General features: G+C 43.2%; 2 protein-coding genes across 2 annotated transcripts in view; one reads left to right on the forward strand and one right to left on the reverse strand.

The window, feature by feature from the left end:
- LOC311100351 (putative nuclease HARBI1) overlaps positions 1-19,345 on the reverse strand; it is a 1,214,110-nt gene that overhangs the window by 372,436 nt on the left and 822,329 nt on the right. The window lies entirely within an intron of this gene.
- The window catches only part of LOC311101127 (monocarboxylate transporter 4-like), a 41,090-nt gene continuing 25,433 nt past the window's right edge, over positions 3,689-19,345 (forward strand). Inside the window, exon 1 of the mRNA XM_084142189.1 lies at positions 3,689-3,755. The gene's annotated coding sequence lies outside the window, so the exon portion shown is untranslated. The remainder of the gene's footprint in view (positions 3,756-19,345) is intronic.

The raw sequence follows: 19,345 nt of genomic DNA on the forward strand, positions 1-19,345 counted from the left end.
TTGTGAAGAACGAAAAGTACAGTACCGCCCACAATGACGAACAAAAAATTGCAAAATGTTATAATAAAAAAGTATAATAATATACAAACTTGTTAAGGTCTTTAATGGGTTCAGAATACTTCATCAAATAGCTGATATGGCCCTCTTTTATGCACGCACATGAGAAAACATGATGTTGATTGCTGTGTAATGTAATTTATTGTTATAAAAACTGTATACAAAGCATTCACCATATGGATACTTGGATAGAGATAGAGACTGATTAAACGAGGTTCCTCATTGACAGCCAGCCAGAGAAGTTATGTGCTGCTGCCATGCAGAGAGACAAAATAAGCTGATGACAGAGGTAACCAATACACCTGCCTGGAACTCACCTTTACTCACCTGGCACCACTCACCTGACCTACTCTACCTGCCTTTGGTCACATGCGTCATCATGACTACACTACCGGTCAAAAGTTTTAGAACACCTACTCATTCAAGGGATTTTCTTTATTTTTACTATTTTCTACATTGTAGAATAATAGTGAAGACATCAAAACTATGAAATAACACATGGAATCATGTAGTAACCAAAAAAGTGTTAAACAAATCAAAATATATTTTATATTTGAGATTCTTCAAAGTAGCCACCCTTTGCCTTGATGACAGCTTTGCACACTCTTGGCATTCTCTCAACCAGCTTCATGAGGTAGTCACCTGGGATGCATTTCAATTATCAGGTGTGCCTTCTTAAAAGTTAATTTGTGGAATTTCTTTCCTTCTTAATGCGTTTGAGCCAATCAGTTGTGTTGTGACAAGGTAGCGGGGTATACAGAAGATAGCCCTATTTGGTAAAAGACCAAGTCCATATTATGGCAAGAACAGCTCAAATAAGCAAAGAGAAACGACAGTCCATCATTACTGTAAGACATGAAGGTCAGTCAATACGAAACATTTAAATAACTTTTAACGTTTCTTCAAATGCAGTCGCAAAAACCATCAAGCGCTATGATAAAACTGGCTCTCATGAGGTCCGCCACAGGAATGGAAAACCCAGAGTTACCGCTGCTGCAGGGGATAAGTTCATTAGAGTTACCAGCCTCGTAAATTGCAGCCAAAATAAATGCTTCACAGAGTTCAAGTAACTGACACATCTCAACATCAACTGTTCAGAGGAGACTGTGTGAATCAGGCCTTCATGGTCTAATTGCTGCAAAGAAACCACTACTAAAGGACACCAATAATAAGAAGAGACTTGCTTGGGCCAAGAAACACGAGCAATGGACATTAGACCGGTGGAAATGTGTCCTTTGGTCTGGAGTCCAAATGTGAGATTTTTGGTTCCAATCGCCATGTCTTTGTGAGACGTGGTGTGGGTGAACGGATGATCTGCGCATGTGTAGTTCCCACCGTAAAGCATGGAGGAGGAGGTTTTATGGTGTGGGGGTGCTTTGCTGGTGACACTGTCTGTGATTTATTTAGAATTCAAGGCACACTAAATCAGCATGGCTACCATAGCATTCTGCAGTGATACGCCATCCCATCTGGTTTGGACTTAGTGGGACTATCATTTGTTTTTCAACAGGACAATGGCCCAACACACCTCCAAGCTGTGTAAGGGCTATTTTACCAAGAAGGCAAGTGATGGAGTGCTGCATCAGATGACCTGGCCTCCACAATCCCCCAACCTCAACCAAATTGAGATGGTTTGGGATGAGTCGGACCGCAGAGTGAAGGAAAAGTAGCCAACAAGTGCTCAGCATATGTGGGAACTCATTCAAGACTGTTGGAAAAGCATTCCAGGTGACGCTGATTGAGAGAATGCCAAGAGTGTGCAAAGCTGTCATCAAGGCAAAGGGTGGCTACTTTGAAGAATCTCAAATATAAAATATATTTTGATTTGTTTAACACTTTTTTGGTTACTACATGATTCCATATGTGTTATTTCATAGTTTCGATGTCTTCACTATTATTCTACATTGTAGACAATAGTAAAATAAAGAAAAACCCTTGAATGAGTAGGTGTTCTAAAACTTTTGACCGGTAGTGTACACCTCTTCCTCCAAACAGATCTCTCTCTCTCTCTCTCTCTCTCTCTCTCTCTCTCTCTCTCTCTCTCTCTCTCTCTCTCTCTCTCTCTCTCTCTCTCTCTCTCTCTCACACTCACACACACATAATACTAGAAAGTGTTGACTTAAAGTAAGAAATAGTGGGCTCTCTCACACACACACTTACCCACCTGCTCAGTCTTTTGGTGGGTGCGCCTTGCCTGTGGAAACATGTCTTCTGACAGAAATCAGAATTCAAGAGAAATATATCACTGAAACCAGTTATATCATTTATATAACTGGTTACATAGTCCTGAGGGCAGGACCGTACTAAAGCTGATATCACATGCATGCAATCATACTAAACAATAGTACAAAAACCTCATCCACTGCTCATCTCTTCTGGCATACTACCAAGCATACTACCACGGAAGTGGTCAGATGACGCAGATGCTAAGCTACAGGACTGTTTTGCTAGCACAGACTGGAATATGTTCCGGGATTCTTCCGATGGCATTGAGGATTACCAGGACGTGTACTCCGAGTATGCGCTGACCAACTGGCAAGTGTCTTCACTGACATTTTCAACCTGTCCCTGACTGAGTCTGTAATACCAACATATTTCAAGCAGACCACCATAGTCTGCTCAAAACTTGAGACATCTGTGGCATTGTATTGTATGACAAAACTGCACATTTTAGAGTAGCCTTTTATTGTCCCCAGCACTAGGTGCACCTGTGTAATAATCCGCTTCTTTATATGCCACACCTGTCAGGTGGATGGATTATCTTGGCAAAGGAGAAATACTCACTAACAGGGATTTAAACAAATTTGTGCACAATATTTGAGAGAATTAAGCTTTTTGTGCGGATATTTTATTTCAGCTCATGTTGCATTTATATATTTTTTCAATATGTATATACATATGTATAAATATATTTATAATCAGGCTTTTGACATTGCTCATTCTGATATTTCTTAAATTAAGAAAAAATAAGGATTTTGTGTGTATTATTATTATTTGTATTGTTTTTGCTAGGTAGGCTTTTCCTGCACTGTTGGAGCTAGAAACACAAGCATTTTTGATTCACCTGAGATAACATCTGCAAATATGTGTACACAACCAATAAACTTTGATTTGATTTAAAATGTTGGATTACAAAATTTAAAAAGTTTGACTGCAGAATGTATTATCCCGTATTGATGCAATAGTGCTGTCAGTCTGATCGAGGCGTGAGCAGGAGCTGCGTAGGCAGCAGAGTGGGCAGTAGCTACATAAAACAAAGATAATAATAATACACCTTTTTTTAAAGTGAATGCGCAGAAATCTTTTTCCGACTAGCACGTGAACGCTGCAAAATGCCGCATTCAAAACAACTGGGAACTCGAAAATCTGCGACTTCCGACCTCAGTGTATTCATAACAACTGGGAACTCGGAAAAAAAACGAGTGCCGACTGGGGAAATTATATTTTAACGGTCATCCAACTCGGAATTCCAACTCGGGAACTCAGGCTTCTTTCTAGAGCTCCGACTTTCCGATTTGAAGATCACTGACGTCATGATTTGATCTCGTATTTTTCCGAGTTCCCAGTTGTTTTGAACGCGGCATTAGCCACGGCAAATGGGTTTCCAGTAAATCCGGAACCTGAAATAAATACGCCACGAGAAGGAGGCGTGAACGCATGTTCCAGTCCCGAAGACGCTACAGAGAAAGCTTCGTCAGGTAAGAACAACCCTGATCAATAGGTTATTTTTTAAACATTGGCATGATTAAAGTTTCATACCCGTTGATATTTTTGGTAGACAGCTGTAATTTAAGCACCTATTTGTCAAACTCTCATAGGATAATGCTGCTTGTACAGTAGCCTACCTCTTGTTGGGCGTGCGAGATCAAATGCCCCTATGCGTGGTCTCAATTAAATAGACTGTCGGCTATATGCATAGACTATATGGCAGAGAAGCACGGCGCAGTTGTCTTTAGCTTCCTATATGATAGGCTATGGAAATGAATATTGATAACACATGTATTTTACTTTGCTTACAAATTGGCCTGCTCCTAAAAGTTATGCAAAATGTAGCTCAAGTAAGTGTCGACTCTATATTATGCCCCAACTGCACTTTCAAACTGTCAACCCTATTGGCTGATATCGCTCAATATTACTGATAGCCAATATAATGGGTCACGTGAGAATCTCTGGAATTCTTAGGCCATTTGTGTGCATTTTGATCTTAACTAGGGTGGCAAAATTGCTGGGAACGGGGTACCCCTTGCTCATGACGCTCAGTTCCATTACATTACACATACAGTGAGGGGAAAAAAGTATTTGATCCCCTGCTGATTTTGTACGTTTGCCCACTGACAAAGACATGATCAGTCTATTTTAATGGTAGGTTTATTTGAACAGTGAGAGACAGAATATCAACAAAAAAATCCAGAAAAACGCATGTCAAAAATGTTATAAATGGATTTGCATTTTAATGAGGGAAATACGTATTTGACCCCTCTGCAAAACATGACTTAGTACTTGGTGGCAAAACCCTTGTTGGCAATCACAGAGGTCAGACGTTTCTTGTAGTTGGCCACCAGGTTTGCACACATCTCAGGAGGGATTTTGTCCCACTCCTCTTTGCAGATCTTCTCCGAGTCATTAAGGTTTCGAGCCTGACGTTTGGCAACTTGAACCTTCAGCTCCCGCCACAGATTTTCTATGGGATTAAGGTCTGGAGACTGGCTAGGCCACTCCAGGACCTTAATGTGCTTCTTCTTGAGCCACTCCTTTGTTGCCTTGGCCGTGTGTTTTGGGTCATTGTCATGCTGGAATACCCATCCTTTGTTGCCTTGGCCGTGTGTTTTGGGTCATTGTCATGCTGGAATACCCATCCACGACCCATTTTCAATGCCCTGGCTGAGGGAAGGAGGTTCTCACCCAAGATCTGACGGTACATGGCACCGTCCATCATCCCTTTGATACGGTGAAGTTGTCCTGTCCCCTTAGAAGAAAAACACCCCCAAAGCGTAATGTTTCCACCTCCATGTTTGACAGTGGGAATGGTGTTCTTGGGGTCATAGGCAGCATTCCTCCTCCAAACACGGCGAGTTGAGTTGATGCCAAAGAGCTCGATTTTGGTCTCATCTGACCACAACACTTTCACCCAGTTCTCCTCTGAATCATTCAGATGTTCATTGGCAAACTTCAGACGGGCCTGTATATGTGCTTTCTTGAGCAGGGGGACCTTGCGGGTGCTGCGGGATTTCAGTCCTTCACGGCGTAGTGTGCCGCCTTGAGATCATTGACAAGATCCTCCCGTGTAGTTCTGGGCTGATTCCTCACCATTCTCATGATCATTGCAACTCCATGAGGTGAGATCTTACATGGAGCCCTAGGCCGAGGGAGATTGACAGGTCTTTTGTGTTTCTTCCATTTGCGAATAATCGCACCAACTGTTGTCACCTTCTCACCAAGCTGCTTGGCGATGGTCTTGTAGCCCATTCCAGCCTTGTGTAGGTCTACAATCTTGTCCCTGACATCCTTGGAGAGCTCTTTGGTCTTGGCCATGGTGGAGAGTTTGGAATCGGATTGATTGATTGCTTCTGTGGACAGGTGTCTTTTATACAGGTAACAAGCTGAGATTAGGAGCACTCCCTTTAAGAGTGTGCTCCTAATCTCAGCTCGTTACCTGTATAAAAGACACCTGGGAGCCAGAAATCTTTCTGATTGAGAGGGGGTCAAATACTTATTTCCCTCATTAAAATGCAAATCAATTTATAATATTTTTGACATGCGTTTTTTCTGGATTTTTAAAATTATTATTCTGTCTCTCACTGTTCAAATAAACCTACCATAAAAATTATAGACTGATAATTTCTTTGTCAGTGGGCAAATGTACAAAATCAGCAGGGGATCAAATACTTTTTTCCCTCACTGTAAGTCATTGGACGGCAGGTAGCTTAGTGGTTAAGAGCGTTGTGCCAGTAACCGAAAGGTCGCTGGTTCTAATCCCCGAGCCGACTAGGTGAAAAATCTGTCGATGTGCCCTTGAGCAAGGCACTTAGCCCTAATTGCTCCTGTAAGTCACTCTGGATAAGAGCGTCTGCTAAATGACTAAAATGTAAATGTAATTGGAAGAAGGCATCTTCTATGCAGGGGAGTTTTGTTAAGAGCCCTGATGCTCAAATCTGAACGCTGCTTGCAGTACGGTTTTGGAAGCATAAGGACCTCCTTAGCTTTCATATCAGCGAGAAATGATAATAAAAATAAAAAGATACACACCATGTTAGGGTTAATGTTCCCACATGGCCATATCTCAAAGTGCTAATTAGTTAACTAACATGCGCCGAACACCTGTGTGTAAGCTTTAAATCAGGAAGTGTAGCAGAAATGTAGTTTCGTAGGATGGAGGCACCCATAGCTGTATGGATCTGTGCAACACTTACTGTAGCAGTTTCTTTCTTATTTGAATAATTATTTCTAGTTGATGAAAGATATGGGCCAAACGTTAACACATTGTTGGGATTGTAGTTCACATGAGGTAGTCGTGGGCAAAGCTAATGGCTGAAAACTGTAGGGAGAAGGTAGAATGCCGCGTAGAGTTTGAGAGTAGAACTGTGTTGTTATTGCAACTCCCTTGCTGTTAGCTATCTTTGAAAATAACTTGTGTGTGTGAAACATTTGTTGCATTTAAACTTTAGATCACTGGTTACTTTGCTGGACGGGAACATTATGTTTGCAATGAGAAGTAATAGTTGTACATTTCGATTGGGAAGTGCTTAGCCTAATGGTTGTGTTTTTGTAATATAATGTGTTTTTGTAATATAATGATTTGGAACCTACTGGCTTATGTCCAGGTCAATAGGCTGCTTATCCTTTAACACCATGGTGTGTGTGTGACTGCTGACTTTCTATCGGCTCTATTCAGTTGGGTGCATTAAGGAATGCCATGTTTCTGTAATAACAGTATAGTCGTTTAGAACAGTTCCCAAGGCTTTTCCTGTCCCAGACTGTTTGTGCTATAGTGTTGGTGTAGAGGGGAAAGATGTAGCCTGTGACACAACCTGGCTGGTCCCACTGGTTCTTTAGCCTTGAATATCCTGAGCAGACCTCTGTAGTCTGCCATAGCCAATTAGTGGTCTACGAGGATCAGAGCCACAGGTGTGTGAGTGTGTGTGTGTTTGCAAATGTGTTGTGTGTCAGTTTGGGCAGGCAGAAGTCCTAGCAGGAAAGCATTCCCTGTTGATGCAGTGGGATGTCCAATCCAAATGGACACTTAGCCTTCTAGGCAGTGGAGAGGTGTGAGCAACACGGTATCAGTGCACCCCTCTTCCCTAAAGGTCTGAATGTTTCCTGCATGTACGGCATGGCCTGTTATCCACAGAGAAAGGTGTGTGCAGCCTTGTGTCAACTGATAAAAGCCATTTATGCTTGATCCGAAAATGTGGTCTGAGGCGCCGTATGGAGGGTGTGACGCAATTGCGTAGCCTCCGGAGGCATGCAGAGGCCAGATTGAGCTCCGTGCCTTACGCCGCCAAAATTTGGTAACAATGCGGAGGGCTCCGTATCGCTCCGCATTGACATGATTGGTTGACGGTGGGAGCGGGTGGTCCAGTATAAACACAAACTGACTTCCTTGGCAACTTCCTTCACAACAGCTCTGTCCTGCTCAGCGACGTGCAAGAAGTATAAATGCCCTGACTTCTGCAGAGGCCATATCGCAGTAATGCTGTATGGCCACTGCAGACGTCGGATTGACCATGCAGAGCCTTTGTGTCAGTCAGTCTGATAAGCTTTTGCAAAAAGATATGCATTAGGAGACGTGACGCATAAGTCAATACTTTGCATGCAATGCTAAAAGATAAGCGTCAAGTTATTGTCTGTCTGAGTCTTTCAACAATTTACCCATTGCAGCTTTATCACCACCTTTTTTGCTGGGTGTCCGTCCGTCCTGGGATGGAAAATGTCAGGGTCTTATTTTAGGAGGGCTGATAGTAGGGTGCTTGCTGAATGCTGCATTGTGTGTGAGGGGTCGGGGCACACTGCTATAGAAGGGTGGGGCAAGTGGAGAAGTATGTATGTTTGCCTGTTGGTTGGGAGCCAGGCGGCTACACGTGACACTGGAGTAGTTCATACAGTAGACATGCATGCGTGCACACCTCCCGTCCCATTCAGAGAGTTAGAGCCGCATCAAGGGTAGGCACTTTGCTATAGATATAATGCTTTGAAATGTGATGTCTACTTTGACTTTTAAAATGTATTCTGCAGTGTCGCTGGCACAAAAAAGGCTTGCTGAATGTGTTTTTAGTGGCAAGATATAATTTAGATTTTTTAGATTTTTGCCAGATCTAGTCATATGTTGTAGAAAATAAAAGGTGCTCATAAAGGGTTCTTACTGCCAGTTATATGACAACTGTTCTGCACTATATGTTAATCTGACGTTGTCAGCTGTTGTAGATGCAAATCTGATCATATAACAACACTTTCTGATGTAAATGCACGATAAAGTCCATTCTGAAAAGCATCCATCAGTATTTTATATCTTCAGTGAGGAAGTACCCACTCATTCAAATGTGACATGCACATTTAGTCATTGCGCTATGACCGGACATGAGTGCACTATGACCACTCACAAGTCTCTGACAAAGGTTTGTTGACCAAAACCACTAAAATATTGTGGGGCATACAAGGACACCAGTGTGCTGTATTTTGTTTTTCACACTCACAAGTCTAAATTGTCCCAGGCTGGGCCAGTGAGTGAATTTTAACAGACCTAGAAACAAGCCCCCCCTCCTTGTCCACAACCCCACCTGAGGCCTCACACCACTACAAAATCCCCAAACGGTTCACCAGCCCTCCATATACATGCTCCAGTGTCAGCCGAGCCCTCCCCAGCAGCTCAGCTCTGGGGCCCGTACACTCCACCCCCTGCATCTCATGTTTCCTGGTCTTCCACATTGCCATTTTTGCCTGCCCTAACAGGTAATTTACTAGGCAGTCCCTTCACCTGTTGACTAAGCTTTACCTAGGCCCTCCAACGTATAGGTCCAGAGTCAGCCCCAACCCTAGGCCTGTACACCACCCACCCAGGACAGAAAACAACCCTAACAGCCTAGAACAAGAAGAAAACAGATGCTGCACTCTCTTCCCAACAGGACAGACACCCCCACCACACAGTAGCTCTCTGAACAAGCCTGGTAGTGCAGCACAGACCCGCTCCACCACCTGCTGCAGCCGCTTCGTTGACTTTATGGAGGAAGCCTCCGCCATGTTGCTGGCAGATTTCCACCCAGCCAATTCTGGCAGGTCACCCTACTTAGTGAACCCCACTCACAAGCCTGGCACGCAAGCTAGCAGAGATCAGTACAGGTCTGGATGAGTGGGTTGTGAAAGAGTGGCTCCTCCATTATCCATGCTCCTGCCTTTGAAACATCTCTGTGAACAGAGTCTTTTTCCACACCTCAAAGCACAGCGCGGTAGAACAATGTAATAGCTGACATATCGACCTGCTCCAGATCCAACAGGAGCAAGTGCCTGTTGTACCCAAGGTCCCCTGCTCTCCTCAGAACAGCCCAAACAGTGTCTCTCCAGCACACCTCCTGCTGTACAGAAGTCTCTGTGCAGCTTGTGGACGGAAAGCTTTCACTCTGGACTCAGTGTCCACCAGCCCTTGGCCCCTCTCATGCAAAGGGAGGTATAACACTTCTGCACATATCCAGTGTTGGCCAGACCAAAATAAATCCACCAGTAACCTCTGCAGTGGCTTGACGAGACTGTCCAACACCATCAGCCTGTGCCAGAGCATTGACGCGGCCAAGTTGTTAGCGACCAGGACCCTTCTCCTGAAAGACATCAGTGGCAACAAGTATTTGAGTCTTCAGATCTCAGGCAAAGTTCCTCAAAGTGTATCCCCCTCGGCATAATAACCTGAAATATGAAATATTCAAAAGATTAACAATAGATGGCAAAGTCAAGGATATGCTGGTGGTTCCATCATTGGCGATGTTGTCCCTAAATCAATGCTTATAACAAATCCAGCTCCAGAACCAAAAGGGCCAGCTGATCTTGTGAATATTTCTGGTTATTACCTGCCGAGGGGGATAACCTTTGAGGAACTTTGCCTGGTGATGGTGGCGGATGGAAGGCATGACAATGGGCCTCAGGATCTCATCCCGGTATCTCTGTGCATTAAAATTGCCATCGATAAAATGCAATTGTGTTCGTTGTCCGTAGCTTATGCCTGCCCATACCATAACCCCACCGCCACCATGGGGCACTCTGTTCACAACGTTGACACACTTCTCAGCGTGCCAGTGGCCATTGAAGGTGAGCATTTGCCCACTGAAGTCGGTTACGAAGCCAAACTGCAGTTAGATCAAGTCCCTGGTGAGGACGACGAGCACGCAGATGAACTTCCCTGAGGCACTTTTTGACAGTTTGTACAGAAATTCTTTGGTTGTGCAAACCCACAGGTTCATCAGCTGTCTGGGAGGCTGGTCTCAGACGATCTCGCAGGTGAAGAAGCCAGATGTGGAGGTCCTGGGCTAGTGTAGTTACACATGGTCTGCAGTTGGACGCACTGCCAAATTCTCTAAAACGATGTTGGAGGCGACTTATGGTAGAGAAATGAACATTCAATTCTCTGGCAACAGCTCTGGTGGACTTTCCTGCAGTCAGCATGACAATGGCACTCTCCCTCAACTTGAGACATCTGTGGCATTGTGTTGTGTGACCAAACTGCACATTTTAGTATCCTTTTGTCCGCAGCACCAGGTGCATCTGTGAAATAATCATGCTGTTTAATTAGCTTCTTGATATGCCACACCTGTCAGGTGGATGGATTGTCTTGGCAAAGGAGAAATGCTCACTAACAGGGATGTAATCAAATTTGTGCACCAAATTTGAGAGTAATTAGCTTTTTGTGTGTATGGAAAATGTATGGGATCTTTTATTTCAGCTCATGAAACATGGGACCAACACTTTGCATGTTGCCTTTATATTTTTGTTCAGTGTATTTTGTAATGGACACAGTGCCACCTTTTGATAGGTAAGCTGCTTGCAAACTGCGGTACAGCAAAGTCAAGTCAGCCAATGCTAATGGTTCTCACAAGGATAGTGAAATGATAGGCTACAAATCAAATCACATTTTATTTGTCACATACACGTGTTTAGCAGATGTTATAGTGGGTGTAGCGAAATGCTTGTGCTTCTAGCTCCGACAGTGCAGTAATATCTTAACAAGTAATATCTAACAATTTCACAACATATACACACAACTAGTAAAGAATGGGATTTAAGAATGCATATATGGACAAGCAATGACAGAGCGGAATGGACAGATACAGTAGAATATTATAGAATGCAGTATATACATATGAGATGAGTAGTGCAAGATATGTAAACATTATTAAAGTGACTAGTGTTCCATTTCTTAAAGTGGCCAGTGTTTCAATAGGCAGCAGCAGCCTCTAATGTACTAGTGATGGCAATTTAACAGTCTGATGGCCTTGAGATAGAAGCTGTTTTTCATTCTCTCGGTCCCAGCTTTGATGCACCTGTACTGACCTCGCCTTCTGGATGATAGCGGGGTGAACAGGCAGTGGCTCTGGTGGTTGATGTCCTTGATGATCTTTTTGGCCTTCCTGTGACATCGGGTGTTGTATGTGTCTTGGAGGGTGGGTAGTTTGCCCCCGGTAATGCGTTCGGCAGACTGCACCACTCTCTGGAGAGCCCTGCGGTTGTGGGCGGTGCAGTTGCCGTACCAGGCGGCGATACAGCCCGACAGGATGCTCTCAATTGTGCATCTGTAAAAGTTTGAGGGTTTTAGGTGCCAGGCCGAATTTCTCAGGAGGCTGAAGAGGTTCGGTTGCGCCTTCTTCACCACACTATCTCCGTGGGTGGACCATTTTAGTTTGTCGGTGATGTGTACGCCAAGGAACTTGAAGCTTTCCTCCTTCTCCACTGCGGTCCCGTCGATGTGGATAGAGACCGCTGTTTCCTGATGTCCACGATCATCTCCTTTGTTTTGTTGATGTTGAGTGAGAGGTAATTTTCCTGGCACCACACTCCCAGAACAATGACTTTGCTCATGTGCTTGCACGCCGCAAATGACATGCAACTAAGTTCCTTGAATATTATTTTGTGGGTGCCTTTTCATTATCAGGATTGACACTTGTGTTTCTAGCTAACCTCATGGAGTATATGGGCGATATACAGTGAGGGGAAAAAAGTATTTGATCCCCTGCTGATTTTGTACGTTTGCCCACTGACAAAGACATGATCAGTCTATAAATTTAATGGTAGGTTTATTTGAACAGTGAGAGACAGAATAACAACAACAAAATCCAGAAAATCTCATGTCTATTTATTTTATTTTATTGATTTGCATTTTAATGAGGGAAATAAGTATTTGACCCCTCTGCAAAACATTACTTAGTACTTGGTGGCAAAACCCTTGTTGGCAATCACAGAGGTCAGATGTTTCTTGTAGTTGGCCACCAGGTTTGCACACATCTCAGGAGGGATTTTGTCCCACTCCTCTTTGCAGATCTTCTCCAAGTCATTAAGGTTTCGAGGCTGACGTTTGGCAACTCGAACCTTCAGCTCCCTCCACAGATTTTCTATGGGATTAAGGTCTGGAGACTGGCTAGGCCACTCCAGGACCTTAATGTGCTTCTTCTTGAGCCACTCCTTTGTTGCCTTGGCCATGTGTTTTGGGTCATTGTCATGCTGGAATACCCCATCCACGACCCATTTTCAATGCCCTGGCTGAGGGAAAGAGGTTCTCACCCAAGATTTGACGGTACATGGCCCCGTCCATCGTCCCTTTGATGCGGTGAAGTTGTCCTGTCCCCTTAGCAGAAAAACACCCCCAAAGCATAATGTTTCCACCTCCATGTTTGACGGTGGGGATGGTGTTCTTGGGGTCATAGGCAGAATTCCTCCTCCTCCAAATACGGCGAGTTGAGTTGATGCCAAAGAGCTCGATTTTGGTCTCATCTGACCACAACACTTTCACCCAGTTCTCCTCTGAATCATTCAGATGTTCATTGGCAAACTTCAGACAGGCCTGTATATGTGCTTTCTTGAGCAGGGGGACCTTGCGGGCGCTGCAGGATTTCAGTCCTTCACGACGTAGTGTGTTACCAATTGTTTTCTTGGTGACTATGGTTCCAGCTGCCTTGAGATCATTGACAAGATCCTCCCGTGTAGTTCTGGGCTGATTCCTCACCGTTCTCGTGATCATAGCAACTCCACGAGGTGAGATATTGCATGGAGCCCCAGGCTGAGGGAGATTGACAGTTCTTTTTTTTTACAGTTTCTTCCATTTGTGAATAATCGCACCAACTGTTGTCACCTTCTCACCAAGCTGCTTGGCGATGGTCTTGTAGCCCATTCCAGCCTTGTGTAGGTCTACAATCTTGTCCCTGACATCCTTGGAGAGCTCTTTGGTCTTGGCCATGGTGGAGAGTTTGGAATCGGATTGATTGATTGCTTCTGTGGACAGGTGTCTTTTATACAGGTAACAAACTTAGATTAGGAGCACTCCCTTTAAGAGTGTGTTCCTAATCTCAGCTCGTTACCTGTATAAAAGACACCTGGGAGCCAGATATCTTTCTGATTCAGAGGGGGTCAAATACTTATTTCCCTCATAAAAATGCAAATCAATTTATAACATTTTTGACATGCGTTTTTCTGGATTTGTTTGTTATTCTGTCTCTCACTGTTCAAATAAACCTACCATTAAAATTATAGACGGATCATTTCTTTCTCAGTGGGCAAACGTACAAAATCAGCAGGGGATCAAATACTTTTTTCCCTCACTGTATACAGTTGAAGTCTGAAGTTTACATACACCTTAGCCAAATACATTTAAACTCAGTTTTTCACAATTCCTGACATTTTAATCCTAGTATAAATTCACTGTCTTAAGTCAGTTAGGATCACCACTTTATTTTAAGAATGTGAAATGCCAATAATAGTAGAGTGATTTATTTAAGCTTTTATTTCTTTCATCACATTCCCAGTGGGTCAGAAGTTTACATACACTCAATTAGTATTTGGTAGCATTGCCTTTAAATTGTTTAACTTGGGTCAAACGTTTCGGGTAGCCTTCCACAAGCTTCCCACAATAAGTTGGGTGAATTTTGGCCCATTCCTCCTGACAGAGCTGGTGTAACTGAGTCAGGTTTGTATGCCTCCTTGCTCGCACACGCTTTTTCAGTTATGCCCACACATTTTCTATAGGATTGAGGTCAGGGCTTTGTGATGGCCATTCCAGTACCTTGACTTTGTTGTCCTTAAGCCATTTTGCCACAACTTTGGAAGTATGCTTGGGGTCATTGTCCATTAGGACGACCCATTTGCGACCAAGCTTTAACTTCCTGACTGATGTCTTGAGATGTTGATTCAATATATCCACATAATTTCCCTTCCTCATGATGCCATCTATATTGTGAAGTGCACCAGTCCCTCCTGCAGCAAAGCACCCCCACAGCATGATGCTGCCACCCCCGTGCTTCACGGTTGGGATGGTGTTCTTCGGCTTGCAAGCGTTCCCCTTTTTCCTCCAAACATAACAATGGTCATTATGGCCAAACAGTTCTATTTTTGTTTCATCAGACCAGAGGACATTTCTCCAAAATGTACGATCTTTGTCCCCATGTGCAGTTGCAAACCGTAGTCTGGCTTTTTTATGGCGGTTTTGGAGCAGTGGCTTCTTCCTTGCTGAGCGGCCTTTCAGGTTATGTCGATATAGGACTCGTTTTACTGTGGATATAGATACTTTTGTACCTGTTCCCTCAGCATCTTCAGAAGGTCCTTTGCTGTTGTTCTGGGATTGATTAGCGCTTTTCGCACCAAAGTACGTTCATCTCTAGGAGACAGAACGCGTCTCCTTCTTGAGCGGTATGACGGCTGCGTGTCCCATGGTGTTTATACTTCCATACTATTGTTTGCACAGATGAACGTGGTACCTTCAGGCGTTTGGAAATTGCTCCCAAGGATGAACCAGACTTGTGGAGGTCTACAATTGTTTTTCTAAGGTCTTGGCTATTTTCTTTTGATTTTCCCATGATGTCAAGCAAAGAGGCACTGAGTTTGAAGGTAGGCCTTGAAATACATCCACAGGTACACCTCCAATTGACTCAAATTATGTCAATTAGCCTATCAGAAGCTTCTAAAGCCATTACATCATTTTCTGGAATTGTCCAAGCTGTTTAAAGGCACAGTCAACTTAGTGTATGTAAACTTCTGACCCACTGGAATTGTGATACAGTGAAATAATCTGTCTGTAAACAACTGTTGGAAAAATTACTTGTGTCATGCACAAAGTAGATGTCCTAACAGACTTGCCAAAACTATAGTTTGTTAACAAGAAATTAGTGGAGTGGTTGAAAAACTATTTTTAATGACTCCAACCTAAGTGTATGTAAACTTCCGACTTCAACTGTAGACACGGATGGATTGATTATATGGGCGATATTCTTACTTGAGATCTGAATTTTCACAGAAATGTCCCATTGACGTCAGTCTGTCCCCAGTCCGCCAGTCCGCCTGGCCTTGCTGCTATTCCAGTTTCAACTGTTCTGCCTGCGGTTATGGAACCCCTACCTGTCCCAGACCTGCTGTTTTCAACTCTTAATGATCGGCTATGAAAAGCCAACTGAGATTTATTCCTGATTATTATTTGACCATGCTTGTCACTTATGAACATTTTTGAACATCTTGGCATGGTTCTGTTATAATCTCCACCCGGCACAGCCAGAAGAGGACTGGCCACCCCTCATAGCCTGGTTCCTCTCTAGGTTTCTTCCTAGGTTTTGCCTTTCTAGGGAGTTTTTCCTAGCCACCGTGCTTCTACACCTGCATTACTAGCTGTTTGGGGTTTTAGGCTGGGTTTCTGTACAGCACTTCGAGATATTAGCTGATGTAAGAAGGGCTATATAAAATAAAATTGATTGATTGAGTGAGTGAGTGATTGACTTGGAAGTCTGAGTTGCGCATCACATGCTCATTTCACCTCGGTATGAAGTGAGGTGCCCTTTTTTTGTTCTGTGGAGTATGCTACTGTGTTTGTGGGGGGTCTTTTCTGCAGGGTGTGAGCGCTGGAACAGGATGTTTCCTTGTGTTGATTTACTGTTGATTCTTCCTTGGTGCAGACAAACTGTCCCCTCTCAGAAGACATCACCTTATCCACATACACACACGTGCAATAGCAAACTCTCCTTTTATCATGCCGTGTGAGAGGAGAAGAGAGCAGAGGAGAAGCACCCCGAAAGCACTAACTCTGCAGACCTTCAAGGACATATCACTCTATGGACAAATATGGAGCCATGCACTAAGCCAATGGCCTTTCTTTTTATTAGTGTCATCTAAAAATAGGAACATGTATACGTAACTATTTAACTGAGGTTGTCATATTTGCAACACAAAATTGTTACCCCAAATGAATGCATGGGACCAGACTGCTACAATAAGACATTGAACCTTACAGAAAATCTTAAATTATCTTACCTAAAGGACAATATTTCTGATATCCAGCTTAACAAGTGAATGATTGTGTAATTGGGTGATTCTCATGAAACCAGTTTTAAAATGTCTGCAAATTGAGTTACAAAACCATGATGCATCTGCAAAAATCAACTAGCATTCTGAGGACTGATGTCTAGTTTTTGGGAAAGTTATTTTAAAATATTTTACATTTTCGCCTGAATTTTGTACATTTTCACCCTAAATTCTCATTACCGAAATGTGTCTGGATTATATTCTCAGGTCATTTTATACAATGTCTTTTTTTTTTTCAACCTAATTTATTTGAATAAAACACAATGTTGCTGCTGTTAGTCCATAACTCATAAAAGTGGTATACTAGTTGAAGTTTACATTAAACTATAATATTTACTATGTACAAAAAGTGTCTGTGGACGTGTCTCATTATGTAACACCTTTTCAAGTTCCTGTAAAAACTCCAATCAGTTGAATGGTTTTATTCACCCATGATGCATCATCTAGAGGTGTAATCCTTAGATGAGCTCAAGTTAATTTATTTGCATACACTGTGTACAAAACATTAAGAACAGCTTCCTAATATTGAGTGTCTAACCCTGATGTGATCCTCTCTATTATTGCTGACTTAAGTACACATCAAATCAATCAGTGAAATGCTTACTTACGGGCCCTTCCCAACAATGCAGATAGAATGAAAATTGAGAAATAATAGAAAAGTAAAACATATAATCGATTTTCAATGATTTAAAGGTAACTTGGCTATATACAAGTCTGTAAAAGGTAATTGAGTTGCATTACCTTTAGAAATTATTCATACCCCTTATTCCACATTTTGTTGTTACAGCCTGTGGACGTTTCTCATTACCGTAACACCCATCTACACACACTACCCCATAATAATAAAGTGAAAAGATGTTTTTTTATTTATTTCCTTTGATCATCCTTGATGTCACTACAACTGGATTGGAATCCACCTGTGGCCAATTCAATTGTTTGGACATGATTTAGAAAGAAACACACCTGTCTATATAAGGTCCCACAGTTGACAGTTTATGTCAGCAGAATCTATACCTTGACTTTGTTGTCCTTAAGCCATTTTGCCACAACTTTGGAAGTATGCTTGGGGTCATTGTCCATTTGGAAGACCCATTTGCGACCAAGCTTTAACTTTCTGACTGATGTCTTGAGATGTTGCTTCAATATACAGTTGAAGTTTATATGCACTTAGGTTGGAGTCATTAAAACTCATTTTTCAACCACTCCACACATTTCTTGTTAACAAACTATAGTTTTGGCAAGTCGGTTAGGACATCTGCTTTGTGCATGACACAAGTAATTTTTCCAACAATTGTTTACAGACCAGATTATTTCACTTATAATTCACTGTATCACAATTCCAGTGGGTCAGAAGTTTACATACACTAAGTAGACTGTGCCTTTTAAACAGCTTGGAAAATTCCAGAAAATGATGTCATGGCTTTAGAAGCTTCTGATAGGCTAATTGATATAATTTCAGTCAATTGGAGGTGTACCTGTGGATGTATTTCAAGATCTACCTTCAAACTCAGTGCCTCTTTGCTTGATATCATGGGAAAATCAAAAGAAATCAGCCAAGACCTCAGGAAAAAGAATTGTAGACCTCCACAAGTCTAGTTCATCCTTGGGAGCAATTTCCAAACGCCTGAAGGTACCACGTTCATCTGTACAAACAATAGGACACAAGTATAAACACCATGGGACCACGCAGCCGTCATACCGCTCAGGAAGGAGACACATTCTGTCTCCTAGAGATGAACGTACTTTGGTGCGAAAAGTGCAAATCAATCCCAGAACAACAGCAAAGGAACTTGGGAAGATGCTGGAGGAAACGGGTACAAAAGTATCTACACTGCTCAAAAAAATAAAGGGAAAACTTAAACAACACAATGTAACTCCAAGTCAATCACACTTCTGTGAAATCAAACTGTCCACTTAGGAAGCAACACTGATTGACAATACATTTCACATGCTGTTGTGCAAATGGAATAGACAACAGGTGGAAATTATAGGAAATTAGCAAGACACCCCCAATAAAGGACTGGTTTTGCAGGTGGTGACCACAGACCACTTCTCAGTTCCTTTGCTTCCTGGCTGATGTTTTGGTCACTTTTGAATGCTGGCGGTGCATTCACTCTAGTGGTAGCATGAGACGGAGTCTACAACCCACACATGTGGCTCAGGTAGTGCAGCTCATCCAGGATGGCACATCAGTGCGAGCTGTGGCAAGAAGGTTTGCTGTGTCTGTCAGCGTAGTGTCCAGAGCATGGAGGCGCTACTAGGAGACAGGCCAGTACATCAGGAGATGTGGAGGAGGCCGTAGGAGGGCAACAACCCAGCAGCAGGACTGCTACCTCCGCCTTCGTGCATGGAGGAGCATGAGGAGCACTGCCAGAGCCCTGCAAAATGACCTCCAGCAGGCCACAAATGTGCATGAGTCTGCTCAAATGGTCAGAAACAGAATCCATGAGGGCGGTATGAGGGCCCGACGTCCACAGGTGGGGGTTGTGCTTACAGCCCAACACCATGCAGGACGTTTGGCATTTGCCAGAGAACACCAAGATTGGCAAATTCGCCACTGGCGCCCTGTGCTCTTCACAGATGAACGCAGGTTCACACTGAGCACGTGACAGACGTGACAGAGTCTGGAGACGCCGTGGAGAACGTTCTGCTGCCTGCAACATCCTCCAGCATGACCGGTTTGGCGGTGGGTCAGTCATGGTGTGGGGTGGCATTTCTTTGGGGGGCCGCACAGCCCTCCATGTGCTCGCCAGAGGTA

This window comes from Coregonus lavaretus (assembly GCF_964263955.1).
Source record: "Coregonus lavaretus genome assembly, chromosome: 25".
NCBI lineage: Eukaryota > Metazoa > Chordata > Actinopteri > Salmoniformes > Salmonidae > Coregonus > Coregonus lavaretus.